General features: G+C 35.5%; 1 protein-coding gene across 5 annotated transcripts in view; it reads left to right on the top strand.

The window, feature by feature from the left end:
* The window catches only part of TENM3 (teneurin transmembrane protein 3), a 1287844-nt gene that overhangs the window by 842571 nt on the left and 432435 nt on the right, over positions 1-12838 (top strand). The gene's annotated exons all lie outside the window — the stretch shown is intronic.

Here is a 12838-nt window from a genome sequence, read left to right as displayed (position 1 = left end):
AAATATTAGTCAGTCTGATCAGAACTTGCATAGCAACTATATTGAATCAATTAAATACCTGGTTATTTTTTTCTTTAGTTATAGCAAATTGATTTTTTTCTCAATGGTAGCTGAAGTCAGATCATTTAAAGCTTGTGAACCTCAAAAAAGGGTTTGTGTAAAACAGTGTTCAGCATCTTGTGACACCAAATGGGAAGTGTGTTCTTCTGTATGACTACAAAAGGTTTTAGTACAGCTATCAAATGCGTGTTCTGCTCATTAATGTTTGTACAGTATCGTGCCTTAAAAGAGCTACAGTTTCCTAGAGCAAGTCATTCAGAATTCGACTACACTCTTCAAGTTTAATGGGTTGAGCTCTTTGAGTTCCCTACCTCCTCCTGATTGATGGTTTGTTTCTTCTTTTAATACAAAATTCAGTAAAATTTCCCACAGTGAAAATGGTCTTTTAATTATAAAACACCAGCGTGTGGGAGTGATTCAATTTACACATCAGAAAAGTTCAGTTACTTGACCATAATTTATTTTTGTGCTGATCATTTACAGACCACAGATTCTTTTTTTTTTTTTTTTTTAAGCTCTCTTCCCTTCTCACTTGCTCTACATGTAAAAGAATAAAAGTCTCAGTAACCTGGAAAAGGCTTTCGATATTGTATCGCATGATCACCAGAACTGGACTTCGTTATCAGGGTTTTTTTTACCAGCTTTTCCTCTTTTTCATCTTCTAGCTGTATTGCCATATTTAATTTAAATGTGTCCTGTAATTGCTGAGTAATGCAGTTTTTTTTCTTGAATCTGACAAAAGTACAGTGTCAGTAGGGTAGAGCAAGTGATCTCATTTGTGGAACTGTGAGAATTAGAGTTATTGGCTAAAAAAATATATACTTGCAGCTCTAGTGTTGCACTAGTGACTTCCATAACTTTTTTTTCATCACCCTGCTCCAGCACTTATTCTAGTCTCTAGGAGGGGATAACATGGCTCTGTCTTAATAAATTAATAAATAATAGGAGTAATTTATGCTGAAAGAAATGTCTGGAAGAACTGGGAAGTTTCGGTGTACTTTCTCTATGCAATATTGTTTATCGTTTTTTCAGAACACACCTTAAGACTTGCACTGGTTTGTTCAGAAGCTTTTAATGACAAATAATTGTCAGGCAATAAAAAATTTGAATACTATTTAATGGATTTAAAATACAATTATTTAAATATGTGTTCTTATATCTATTTTCTTTCTAATCAAATACAGTTTGTGAACCTAGCTGAGAATTATTATATTATTATCTTTCAAGAATGAAGAAAGTAACTGTAGTTGATAGGGAAATATATATATCATTTATTCAAAGTTGTACATATAAACTTAACATTCAGCTGAGTACCTAACAATATTTCTCGGTTGTAAGGCTATGTGAATACTATGGAAATATGCTTTTGCTATTTCTTTGATTCTTGAGCACATAATTTAGTCTGTTTTTCACTTTAGAAGGGCTCTATGAATGCCACTTAAAAAAAAAATAAATCAAACTACCGTGAGTGATTTCTTCACATCCTGTTCAGCTATTTGAAAGGTGTTTCTCCTTTTTACCCAGGACTAAGCATTAAGGCTATATTGCTGTCTTGAATTTGTGTTTTGTAGTGTTCATAAGTTTTTGTAGTATCTGCACCCACTGCTGTTTGGATATACTTTTATGTAGAAACAGAAATATATTCCCAGGTTGGATTTATGATCTGAAACTAACATATGCTCCTAAAACTAACCAATATAAAATGTTACCTTCCACTGCCCATTTAGTCATTACAGGCTATAGTTATACCTGTGTGCTTTAATAATATTGAATTGCCCCTACTGTAGCTTTTTGCTAAGTCACCTACACCTTCCTGGGCTCATGTCAGTAAGGGGAGTGATTCAAAGTGCAATGGGCAGAAATGTTTAAGACCAGAAAATACAGCAACAGGTTCTTCCAGGTCCTGTTTAAGGTTCATACAGACATGTGTCTTAATATTAAAGTACACTCGACATTTATTTCCAGGAGTTAATGTTTAAAATTCTGTATGATCTCTGAATAAGAGCAGACATATGCCTATCACCTGACTGGTATGTTCTGCTAAGTAAATGTTCACATACGTGATCTCACAAGTGTTCACACAAAAGATACTTCTTATACTCCCTGTTTAAAAAAAAAAAAAAAAAAAAAAGATGGTTATATACAAATTTTTTGTTTTGTTTTTTAATACAATTATTAATCAAGCTTTTCTGTTCCTCTACATTAATATTCCTGAAGCCTGTCCAGGAAGATGCATTTTCGTTGGTGTTATATACATTTTGGACATCCATAGAGTTTTTCATTAAGTGGGAAGGGATTATGGTGACTTGAGTCTCTCCTCTAGTATTTGTTTGTTTGTTTTTTTTTACTGAAACTGGAAAACTTCTGTTTCTACGCCCTTTTCAATACCACACATCTCTCTTGTGAGCAGTAGCTCTAAATGGCCTAGAATGGCCTAAAGAGAAAGGATTGCTGTTTAGCAACTTGAATAGTTCTTGGAGGATGGATTAGGGCCAAGATTCTCCTCTCTTAGTAGAATGCCACAATGTTTCGCTTTGCTTGTCAAGAGAAATTTCTCTGTCTTGAGCATTCTTGGCCATTGGGAATTTGGTGTACCCCCATTGTAACCCAGCCTCTTTAAGGCCCCCCCCCTTTTGAGATGTGTTAATTTGAGTTCAATGCTTGAAGTCAATTAATACCATACCTGTTAGTTTCTAGTTTTGTTATCTTCATAATCAGCATTATATTTTTAATGAGAAGTGGTTGGATCTGTTTGATTAGAACTGAACTCAATTTTATCAGGTCATTAAGCAGATCCCAAGCATATCTACGTTAACCTGTTTAACGGCAGCATAAATGAAGAGATGCCTCCTTTGTAAACCTTAGATGTCCTCAGGTAGAAAGTAACTGCTAAAACATTATTTTGCCACATGAACAAGATCCTGAATCTCCTGGGAGTCCAGCAGAAAGTGGAAGTTAGCCTTACTCTTGAGCCCCAGTGCAACCTGCTGGCGTGTGCACAGCATGAGATGAGCTGTAGAACTCAGGCTTTGTTTCATCTAGGTAAGGCTGACCTTATATATCAAGGGATTCAGTATGAAATACTCTGGGTGTTCTGAAAAATATATAAGCATTCTTTTCCTGGAGGGCTGAAAACTTACCTTTGTCCTTACGAACAATCGGTGTGTTTATTCGTTGGATTCTCCTATGGAGTATTTGTGGGCAAAATTAGGGACTCCCTTTTAGAGAAGCAGAGCAATGGGAAAAACACTGTGTGTAGGGAGGTGCAACATCTGTAGCATCCAGGATTTTCACTGCTGCTAAGACACACTATTGTAGAACTTACTTTTAGTTCTGGAGTTTTTTGGTATTAGCAGGTATTTTGTTCACTCCAGGATAAGAGAATAAATATGGTAGGTGGTAAATTCTAGAAGATGCTGTCATTTCTGGTCTGTAAATTTTTATACTAACTTGATATTAGAAAAATAGTGTTTTACTTTCTATGTAGAAGCCCAGTTTCTTTTTCCAAGAAAAATATTTCCTGTGACATAGAAATTGGGTTTTCTCGGATACTATGGATGTAACTGGTTGTGGATATGGATATAATAAGGTTGTGTTTTCTGAATAGTGCATTAGATGAAAAAGAGCAGGGACTTCTTTAAAAGAAGATTTTGTTCCCTACATTTGTATATACTGTTTGTCACTCTCATGCCAAAATAGAAGGGGAAATAAAAATCAAAGATTTATTTGTTTCTTGAGCATACTATGAAGTAATGTTGACAGTTTTTCTTTTGCAGCATGGTAATGACATGTCTAGAAGTAGTACAGCAGATGCTTTGAGTTGCCATGAGTTTTGCAGCCTTTTCATTTTAAGATGCTCAATTATTCTTGAACCACTGCAGTATTGTTTCGAAGAACATTTTGTTACTTTCCTTCAAGAACCCTTTCTCATGGTTTATTATGGTTCTTTGAACTACTTTTTAAGGCTAATCTGTGGTAGAATTTGTACCATAATTTTTATACTTAGTCCTTTGAATCCATCTAACCTGAATAGCCCAAGGGAGATAAATCAGGAAGCATAGAAATCAAGAAAATGAGAAGCTGGTACTTGAAGCTGAACCAAAAGCGAGTGTAACTCAATTTGTCAGTGAGAATTTCTAGTGAGAGAACAAAGAACTTGATTTTTATTCTTTTTAACATTCTGTCTTTTTTTTGTGAAAAAGCTGTGATTTGTACACTTTCTGCGTACAATAAGAATCAACATTTGAGTGGCAGATTTTTGCTGGGTCTATGTAGATTTAACTACATGTATAAGAAGGGAGGTGATTTCCTGAAAAGAAGATTTGACCTCAAGATCTACTGTGATGTGCTTTCAAAGAGGTTTAAGAGACATTTCCTTTAATGAATAGGGATATTTTAATGCATTCACTTCTGAGCAGATGGCAAACTGGTCTCATATTCAATTGTCATCCAAATCCTTTTCTCCAGCATATGACAGGTACCAAGAAGATGCAGTGATCTAGCTCATTGTGCTTCAGGCTACTGTACAAATCATATTTTTTCACAGAACTCATTTTAACTCCGTAGTAAGACAGAGAAAGATGAACAAACTCTGCATGAGCGTCAAAAAGATGGTAATTGACCTGATCATCTTTTAATGGGGGGAAGAAAGGCCAGGTCATTTGGATGATACAAGCCAATGAACTGGGTAGAACTCATTAGAAAATTGGGAACTGGTTGGTTATACATAGACTTTCTGAGGATTGTTCAGTAGTATATAAATTAATGGTAAGTACCAAAGTGTGGATGCAGAAGACAGATGTAGGATATGTGCTTCATGTTAAAATTTTAATTCCATTGATAATGGCTGTGTCAGAGACTATAAAAACAATATAAAATATATGCTTCATTTATTCACTTGATATCAATCACGTGGGTTGTGCTGTTTCATATAAATGTAGAGATCCTCAGCAGCGTCCTGCTGAATCTTGGAAAAGTCTCCAACAATTACAGCTCCATCTGTGTAAAGCTGAATGTGAAGCCTGAAATGTACCATATACAATCCAATCTCTGTTTTTTCAACAAAACTTTGACGTGTGGTATTTCACATCTCTTTTGCCAGAATCAGTGTTAACTATGCTGTGTTTTTATGTGAGTTTTTTAAAAAGAAAAAGATTGCTTTTCTCTAATCTGCCTGTAAACAATTGACAAAGGCACTTATGTACTTAATTATTGACATTGAACCTGATGTAAGAGGCAGCACAAGCTACCTTACACAAATATTTGAAAGATAGGGTAACAGTGTCTTAATCCAGGAGCTCCAGGTGAGACCTTGCAAGTATTCCTATTGCTGACTACATATTTATAGTGTGGAAAAAAAGTCTAATCTCAGCTGTAAGTGCTGAGAATTACATGTGATTTTCCTTAGAGCAATAAATGTTCTTTTGTCTGTCTAGATTTTTCTATATGTTTTGCACATTAATTCCTAACAGTGCTGTTCTATGTCACTAAAATATCAAAATCTAATCAGTCAGATGGCAGTAAATGGAAAAAAAGATAGAAATTCATAGCAAAGATTAGTGATGTCTAAAAGTGGTTTATGGGTCCTAGTGGGATTCCTCCTTTTTTAACAACAAAGTGCAGAGTGAAAGAATATGCACAGCTTACTTTGTCTTCCTACTTCTTTTGATCTGAAAGAACAATCAGATAAGGCTGATTTCTGAAGACAGTTCAGAATGAACATATTTCAGTTGCCCCCAGTGATAACCATCATTGTCAACAGGAGGCATTGCAGGTACTGACAGTAGAGCCCTAAATGTTCAGATACTGAACATTTTATCTTTTATTTTAAGAACTACTGCTGAGAACTCTCTTTATAGAATGCAATGGATGATGAGTATTTAGAAGAAGAATGAACCCTGAAGGAGAATAAAGCGCAAGCCTCAGAGATTGTCAGTGAACACCAGAAGGACAGAAAAATTTAAGGTTAAAGTGGAGAATTTTGTACACACAGAAAACCTGAATCTGTGGAAAATAGAAGAAAAAAACTGAGGACTTACAGGCTACAAAAACAAAAGAATTTAGGGGCCCTGGCCACAGTGTGCATTTGTCCAGTTCAGTAAGTCACTTTGCACTCCATTAGATTTCAGGAAAAGTAGTACTTTTTCACAGGAAATGCTCAAAATCAGAATATGTTGGGGTGCTAATTATAAAAAATGAGATATCTGGATTAATTTAGTGCATAGCTAACATTCTTAATCTATGGAATTCTAATAAATGCCATTACTCCCTTTAATTCACAACCTTCAGTTCTAAAATTCTGAAGAAAATATTCATTTTTTTGGCATGTTGTGATGAGTTACACTTTATATGACTTGTAAACCTATTTAAGCATGCTGTAGTGTACTGAGAAAGTGGATTGCTTACAACTGTATATACTAACATTTTTCAAATGTAAAGGTATTTATGTCCTGAACACTGCAACACTGATGATCCTCTTTAAGGCTAGTACTTACTGTATTTATGATTGTCTAAGTTAGCAACTGCTAGCTCACTGCACTGCAAAGCTAGCATAAAGTATACTACTATCACTCTTAATATCACATCAAGGATAACTAATTTTGAATGAGAAGATGTAAATGAACTCATAATTGGAGGTTTTTAGTGTGCTTATCGCTATCACTGCAGTTTAAAAATGTTCCTGGAAAAATGCATCTTATTTCTCATCTAGCCCCCCTTCAAATAGTTTTTCTGGCCACCATACACACATAAGACATTTAAACACATTGACTGCTGTCCCCATTTTACAACATTATCATTGCTGTTTTCTTGTGTTTTGGATGAAGTTCTTTATCTTTTTTTTTTCTTCTATTCATAACTGAGGCAGAGATGGTCATTATCAGAGTTCTTAAAGATCATGAATAATAGGAGCTCCATTGCTGTACATGTGCTCCTAGCACCTGATCAGGCTTGAATATCAGGTGGTGCATCTTGTAGTTCAGTAGGTTTTTCCTGGGTGCTGATGTAACAAATGAGGTATTGATGAGTCAATAATTGGGTCTGTACTTTTGAAGGTCCTAGACTCTGAGGAGGCTCATAGATAAAGGTATGTTGTATTTTCTCTTCTTCCTCCCCTACAATATAATATAATATGGGATATTATATTATACAATATAAGATAATATTCTAGGAAGAGTTTTACCTGAAGAGCTTTACAAAATATGAACATTATTACTTTGCACACTGCTCCAAAATGTTGCATCGGTGGCAGGTGTAACTGAGAAGTCATATTTCACATAGCTTTAAACAATATTTTCAAATAAAAAAAAAAAAGCAATGTGCTAGGTGGGGAAAAAAAAAGAAAGAAAGAAAAAGAAATATTACTTTTGCTTACTGTATTTTGCTAAATAGTTTCTACAGGGATATATGAAGACAATTGAAAAGCTATATAAAACACATGTATTGTAAATATCTGTAAACTTTAAGATAGATGTTTTCTCTTTAATCCTCTTTAAACAAACATGATTTTTAGCCAGCTGGACTCTTCAGAACTTGATTTGTGTATATTGGGCAGATAAGCGTGGCCATCACTCTGGAGTCTTCTTCTATCAAACACGCCATTAGGTAATTGGAGATTGAAACCATACTGCTGGCTTGCATGAAACTAGAGAGCTCCATCTAACATTTAAAGTGGGTAGAACAAAAACCTGATGCAGGAGGCAGAAATATTTTTCCCATATGTTTTCCCCAAGAAATATAAAAGCTCTCTTTATACTTCACGTAGCAAGTTTTTGTCAATGACACTGATCTAAAAGACCACCTTGCTGACTTTTGTTTCACGTTGACTGGAAAAACCTACATGTTGCTTTTATTTTTTTATGTAAAGCTACACAGTGTTGACAGATTCTGTAGTCCGTTTATGACAGGACAGTATGAAAACCTTTCTTTCCGTGCCTACCAAAGAAATCATTGAGGTTAAATGACAGGGCTCTACCAGTGATTTTTCTGTCACAGAGAACTGTAAATTGCAGCCTGTCTCCAAGATAGTGTTTAGACACATTCTGAGATTAATGGTTTTGCATAGACACTTTGGACTTCAAATGATTTTGAGATAAGCTCCATCAAGAAGGTTCTCCCAGTCTGAACTCAACTGAAAGTGCTTTGTATTTCAGTGACGTTTATACAAAACTTTGTTGGTACAAAACAGACAGTATGTTATAAAATGAAATGACATCTCTTATGTTCCATACTACAGAAAATTTTCACCTCCAGCTTAACTCTTTGTGACAGATTTTATTTTTCTTATATAGTAGCTCTTAACAGTTTTCAATAACAGACAGCAATGAGGCATTATATTTACATGATTGAAAAGCCTGTACTTTTCCCTTGAAGGAGCATAGCTAGCAAGGAATGTCAGTATCCTAAATGAGAGAAGAGGAATAAAATTCTTACTTTAACTGAGCTGTAAGAGCCTAAGAAAGCATCTCAGTTTGGGAATGTGCTAATTCATTCACTTTTCCAAACCTCAGCAGATAATTTGTGTTCTGCAGTAATCAATGAGATAATGCAGGAATAGTGACAGAACAAATATAATAATTAGAGTTTTTTAAATGTAGTTGAAAGACAAGTGTTTATCAAAAAACAAAGCAAATATAGACGTGCATTTTACATATATTCAGTAGTTGTCTGATTAAAAAAAAAAAAGAGGAAGAAAACACCTATATTATTATCAATCAGTTTTCAGATCTTCTGAACACGTGCTAAAAGTCATATGGTTCCTGGAGAATTTTGCACTGTCAGAACCATGTGAGAGCCAATGTAACAAGGAAGAGTGTGAAATGTTGTGTATTTGTTACCAGTAACCCGATAGTTAGCATACCCTGCCTCTGTCATGGCGTTTAAGGGCTGGGAGGGACAATCACTTTTTATTGACTAAATGCACCCCATGGAGTCTGGCAACTTGTGGCATCCTTGTAGGCTGCAAGTTGGAATTGGAGTTTTCCTCTCAGGGGACACCAGATTGGTTCTCTGTTCTCTTTAGCAATGGTGCTATTTTTTGACCTCACGTTTCAGAGTTGTATCATACAATACAAGGAGAATTAAAAGGTCTTTTCAGGGGGAAAAAAATAGCAGAACTTGTTATTTTACAAATGATATACTTGGAATTGTTCAGTCATTTATAGAAACATCTTCATGATTTTTTAATTTCAGTGTTTAAGCTTTACATACAGTATTTGTGAATCTTGCTTGTAGTATTTGAGGCTAAAACATTGATTGTGATATACAGAAAACTAAGGTGAAAACCAAGATGAATTCGAACAGCAGGTCACAAGTTTATGAACTTAATGTAACCCAATAGTAAGTGGTTTCTGAGCAGGGAGCTGCAGGACTCCTTCCATAAAATTTCGTAGCAAATGTAGTGTCTTCAGTCAACCTTAAATGTGATTGGAACTGTCAGCCCCTGCACCTCCTGTAGGTGAAGAAGGTACAAACTGGCCACTACCGCTAACAGAGCTTTCACATCTGAAATTTGAAGGGGCAGAGCCCGCTAGGAGAATGCATGAAAAATCCCACTTCTGGTAGCAAACCGATGGAGTCTCTACTCCTAGTGACTACATACCTCCGACTGCTAGTGGCTTATTAGCAGCCATATTCTTTAGAAGCAATTAAAATAAAGTGTCTATGCTTCAGTGATGTTGAACATGCTGTGTTGACAGAGAGGTGAGGCGATCTTTCAGGAGCCAGTTTCGTGTTACTCAGTGTGCTGGATTCCCTCCTTCAGAAATGGAATTGTTATAATAAGGCAGACTACTCCTGCTTTCAGTCACCGAATGCTGAATAGACATGCAAGTATTTAAAAATAAATAAAAGGCAACCCAAGCCCCCATGTTAGACATTAATGTCAAAAACGTTTCCATTATAATAGTTAAACTTGTATGTTCTAAGACAGGTATGGAATACACTTGCCAATTTTTTAAGAACCAGAGCCAAGGTTTATAAAAAATAGGATAAACAAATAAACGTATGTAGAAAGCCTATTCTGAATGTAATTAGTACATGCCACTTGCAAATGTCAGCAGTTATTTTTAGTGGAGAGCATTTGTAAGATCTGGCAGAGAGCTCTTGAAATGTCAGGAGGATAAGAGGAAGTGTAGCACAAGCCAGATATGTATACTAATGTGTTAGAGGCTTGCAATAGTGAGTCCATCCTTTCTCCTTTTTCTTTTCTTTTTTTTTTTTTTTTTTTTCAAAGTCAAGATGGAGCTGTTTGAAGCCAGCCCCATAGGTCCATCATAGTTCCCTTCCCATGCCATAGATATTAAATGGACACAACAAAATGACTAGTTTTGGAAAGAAGCTCTAGTTACATATAGCCTGGAGAAACAGGCTTTTTCTCTCTCTCTCCTTGTTCACAGACAGATTGATATTGTTAAAAAGTATATTGTACTCAACTTTAAGAAAGGTGTGTTATGCTTATGTAGTTTCCTTTTACATATATTAATCAGCAAAGTAAAAAGTATACGTACTATTGTCCATATACATACAAATACACTTTCAAGCCTCATTGAAAATAATAGAGGGCAAGAGCCATTCTTTAACAGTGCTGCTCACAAGTTCATTAACTGTGCTGTTCAATGCTGTTATCGTATCACTTGACACAGGAATAAATGTAGACTTGTCATGTGTACTCTGTTTTCACAGGGAAAGGTGGATTGTGTTTGTATAAAGCAATTCTTCACGTATATCCTTCTCATGCACGTTGCTACTTTTCTCCTATCTCATTAATAACCTTAATTATATAGTTCTGCTTCTGTGTAACTAGGAAGTATACCGAGTCTTTACTGGTGCAAAACATTGTAGCTATTAGGAGTCCATTCTTTAACATTGTTTTTCTTTTGAGCAGAAGTAATGCTTTTATCTTGATAAAAATTTTGCACATGGATTTAATGTCTTCAAGTCCAAGCACGATGTTTTCACTTGGAAGTTTGTAGGGTTTTTAGTATATCGGTTGTTGGATTTCTAGTTCGCATTGTCAAGTTCTGTGCCTTACGTGCTGATCAGCTCTGGTGTCCGCATCAGAACTCAGTCCCATGGAAATAAGACAATTTTAAGGTCTCTTTGGGAGTACCCCAAACTTTGGCTTCCGTAGGAAAAGAAAGCCTACCCACCCTTTCCTACTATCTTCTTGTCATTAATTATTGGGCAGAGGAAGTATGTCTCTATGGAGCTAACTGGTTTTGAATAATTTTAGGACTGTTACATACTTTACTGCTTCCTTGGTTTGTAGAAAATGTTATTTTCATCCTTTAAAAGTATATCATGTTATACAAAATTACATTCAGATTTGGGGATAAAAGGGACCTCTCAGGTATACGAATGGCATGCTAGTAGCCAAGATACATCTCAGTCCTCTTCTGTGAAAAATGAAAATAAGTGATTTATTTATCTGAATAAGTAAAGCATTGTAAAATACACAGTAAGGACTTATTGCACAACAGAGCTATATTCTTCACCTGAATCCACTGAGAACCTAAAGCAAGATACATAAAAAAATTTAAGGTAGCATACTGAGTAGATCTAGCTACCAGGGAGGATGGACAGGAGAGCATCACTTGTCAAAGCATGTTGTCCTAGTAAATAAATCAGAGGAGATGAATTAAGGGGGATACACTTCCTCTTATCCTCCTGATTCACCTGGGGGATACAAGTGATAGAAGGCATCACGTGGTATTCATACAAAGGCAGAATTTGTTCTCCAAAAAACGCTAGCCTAGAATGCCTCCTTCCTATTTGCCTTTCTATTTTGGGTACTGAGTAGGTCATGATTGCAAAATACTAATATTTACAAGATAGGCTTCTGTGATGTGAATATGAATGTCTTTTGTTATGAGGAACTGAGAGGCTTGGAAATAAGAATTTCTTCTTTTTCTGCCCAATGTATCTTTCCCAGTTTAACTTGAGTTATAAACATAACTTAGAATCAATAGCAGTCAAGCAATCTGAACAAAAGATAGTGTTGTCCTGGATCGAAAAGTTCCTGGAGACATTTTTAATACCCAAGTTTGCAGAATTTTTAGAGTGCCACATTACAATTTAGCAGATTGGTTTTCAAGGCACTTGGCCAACAGCTAATCTTTGAACCTAATAGAACAATAACATTGCTGTTGCATTTGCATCTCAGCACAGTGGGTATATGTTGCCGACATGCAGAATACTTGGCTTTTCTTCTCAGGGAGTTCTGACACTGCTAATAGCTTGGTAACAAAACAATTAGATATGAATATAGTGTTATTTAGCTTGTCAAGCAAAAGACACGCAGTATCATTTTAACTCCCAAAAGAATCAGGACTGTAAAAGTGTCTGAGAATGCACTTGTTCAGCCCACTTGCCTGCTGTGGCTACTCATGACAGTCTTTATTACAATTCTATTTTTGTTGATTTTGAGGAACTAGAAAAATTTTGTTCAAGCAAATGTAATATACAGTAGACTGGTTCCTTCTAAGATGTCAAATACCTACTTTATTATAGCGAGAAAGTGACAGTCAATTTAAACCAGAATTTATTGGGAACATTAAGAGCTGGAAGGGCTTTGGCTAATCACTGTAATGTCCCCAACAAATGGTAAATGAAAGCATGAGGAAATTGAGTTAACACAAGTTAAAAGTTCACATACTTACTGAATTATATTAAAAAAAAAACCCAATGACCTAATTAAATTATCTGAACCCGTTCATTTCAGTCTGTCCTCTTACACTTGTGAATACATATGGTAGTGTTTTCTTAGATGCATAACAGTTTT

This window comes from Gallus gallus, chromosome 4, assembly GCF_016699485.2.
Source record: "Gallus gallus isolate bGalGal1 chromosome 4, bGalGal1.mat.broiler.GRCg7b, whole genome shotgun sequence".
Lineage (NCBI taxonomy): Eukaryota > Metazoa > Chordata > Aves > Galliformes > Phasianidae > Gallus > Gallus gallus.
This window is presented reverse-complemented; position numbering and strand designations above follow the sequence as displayed.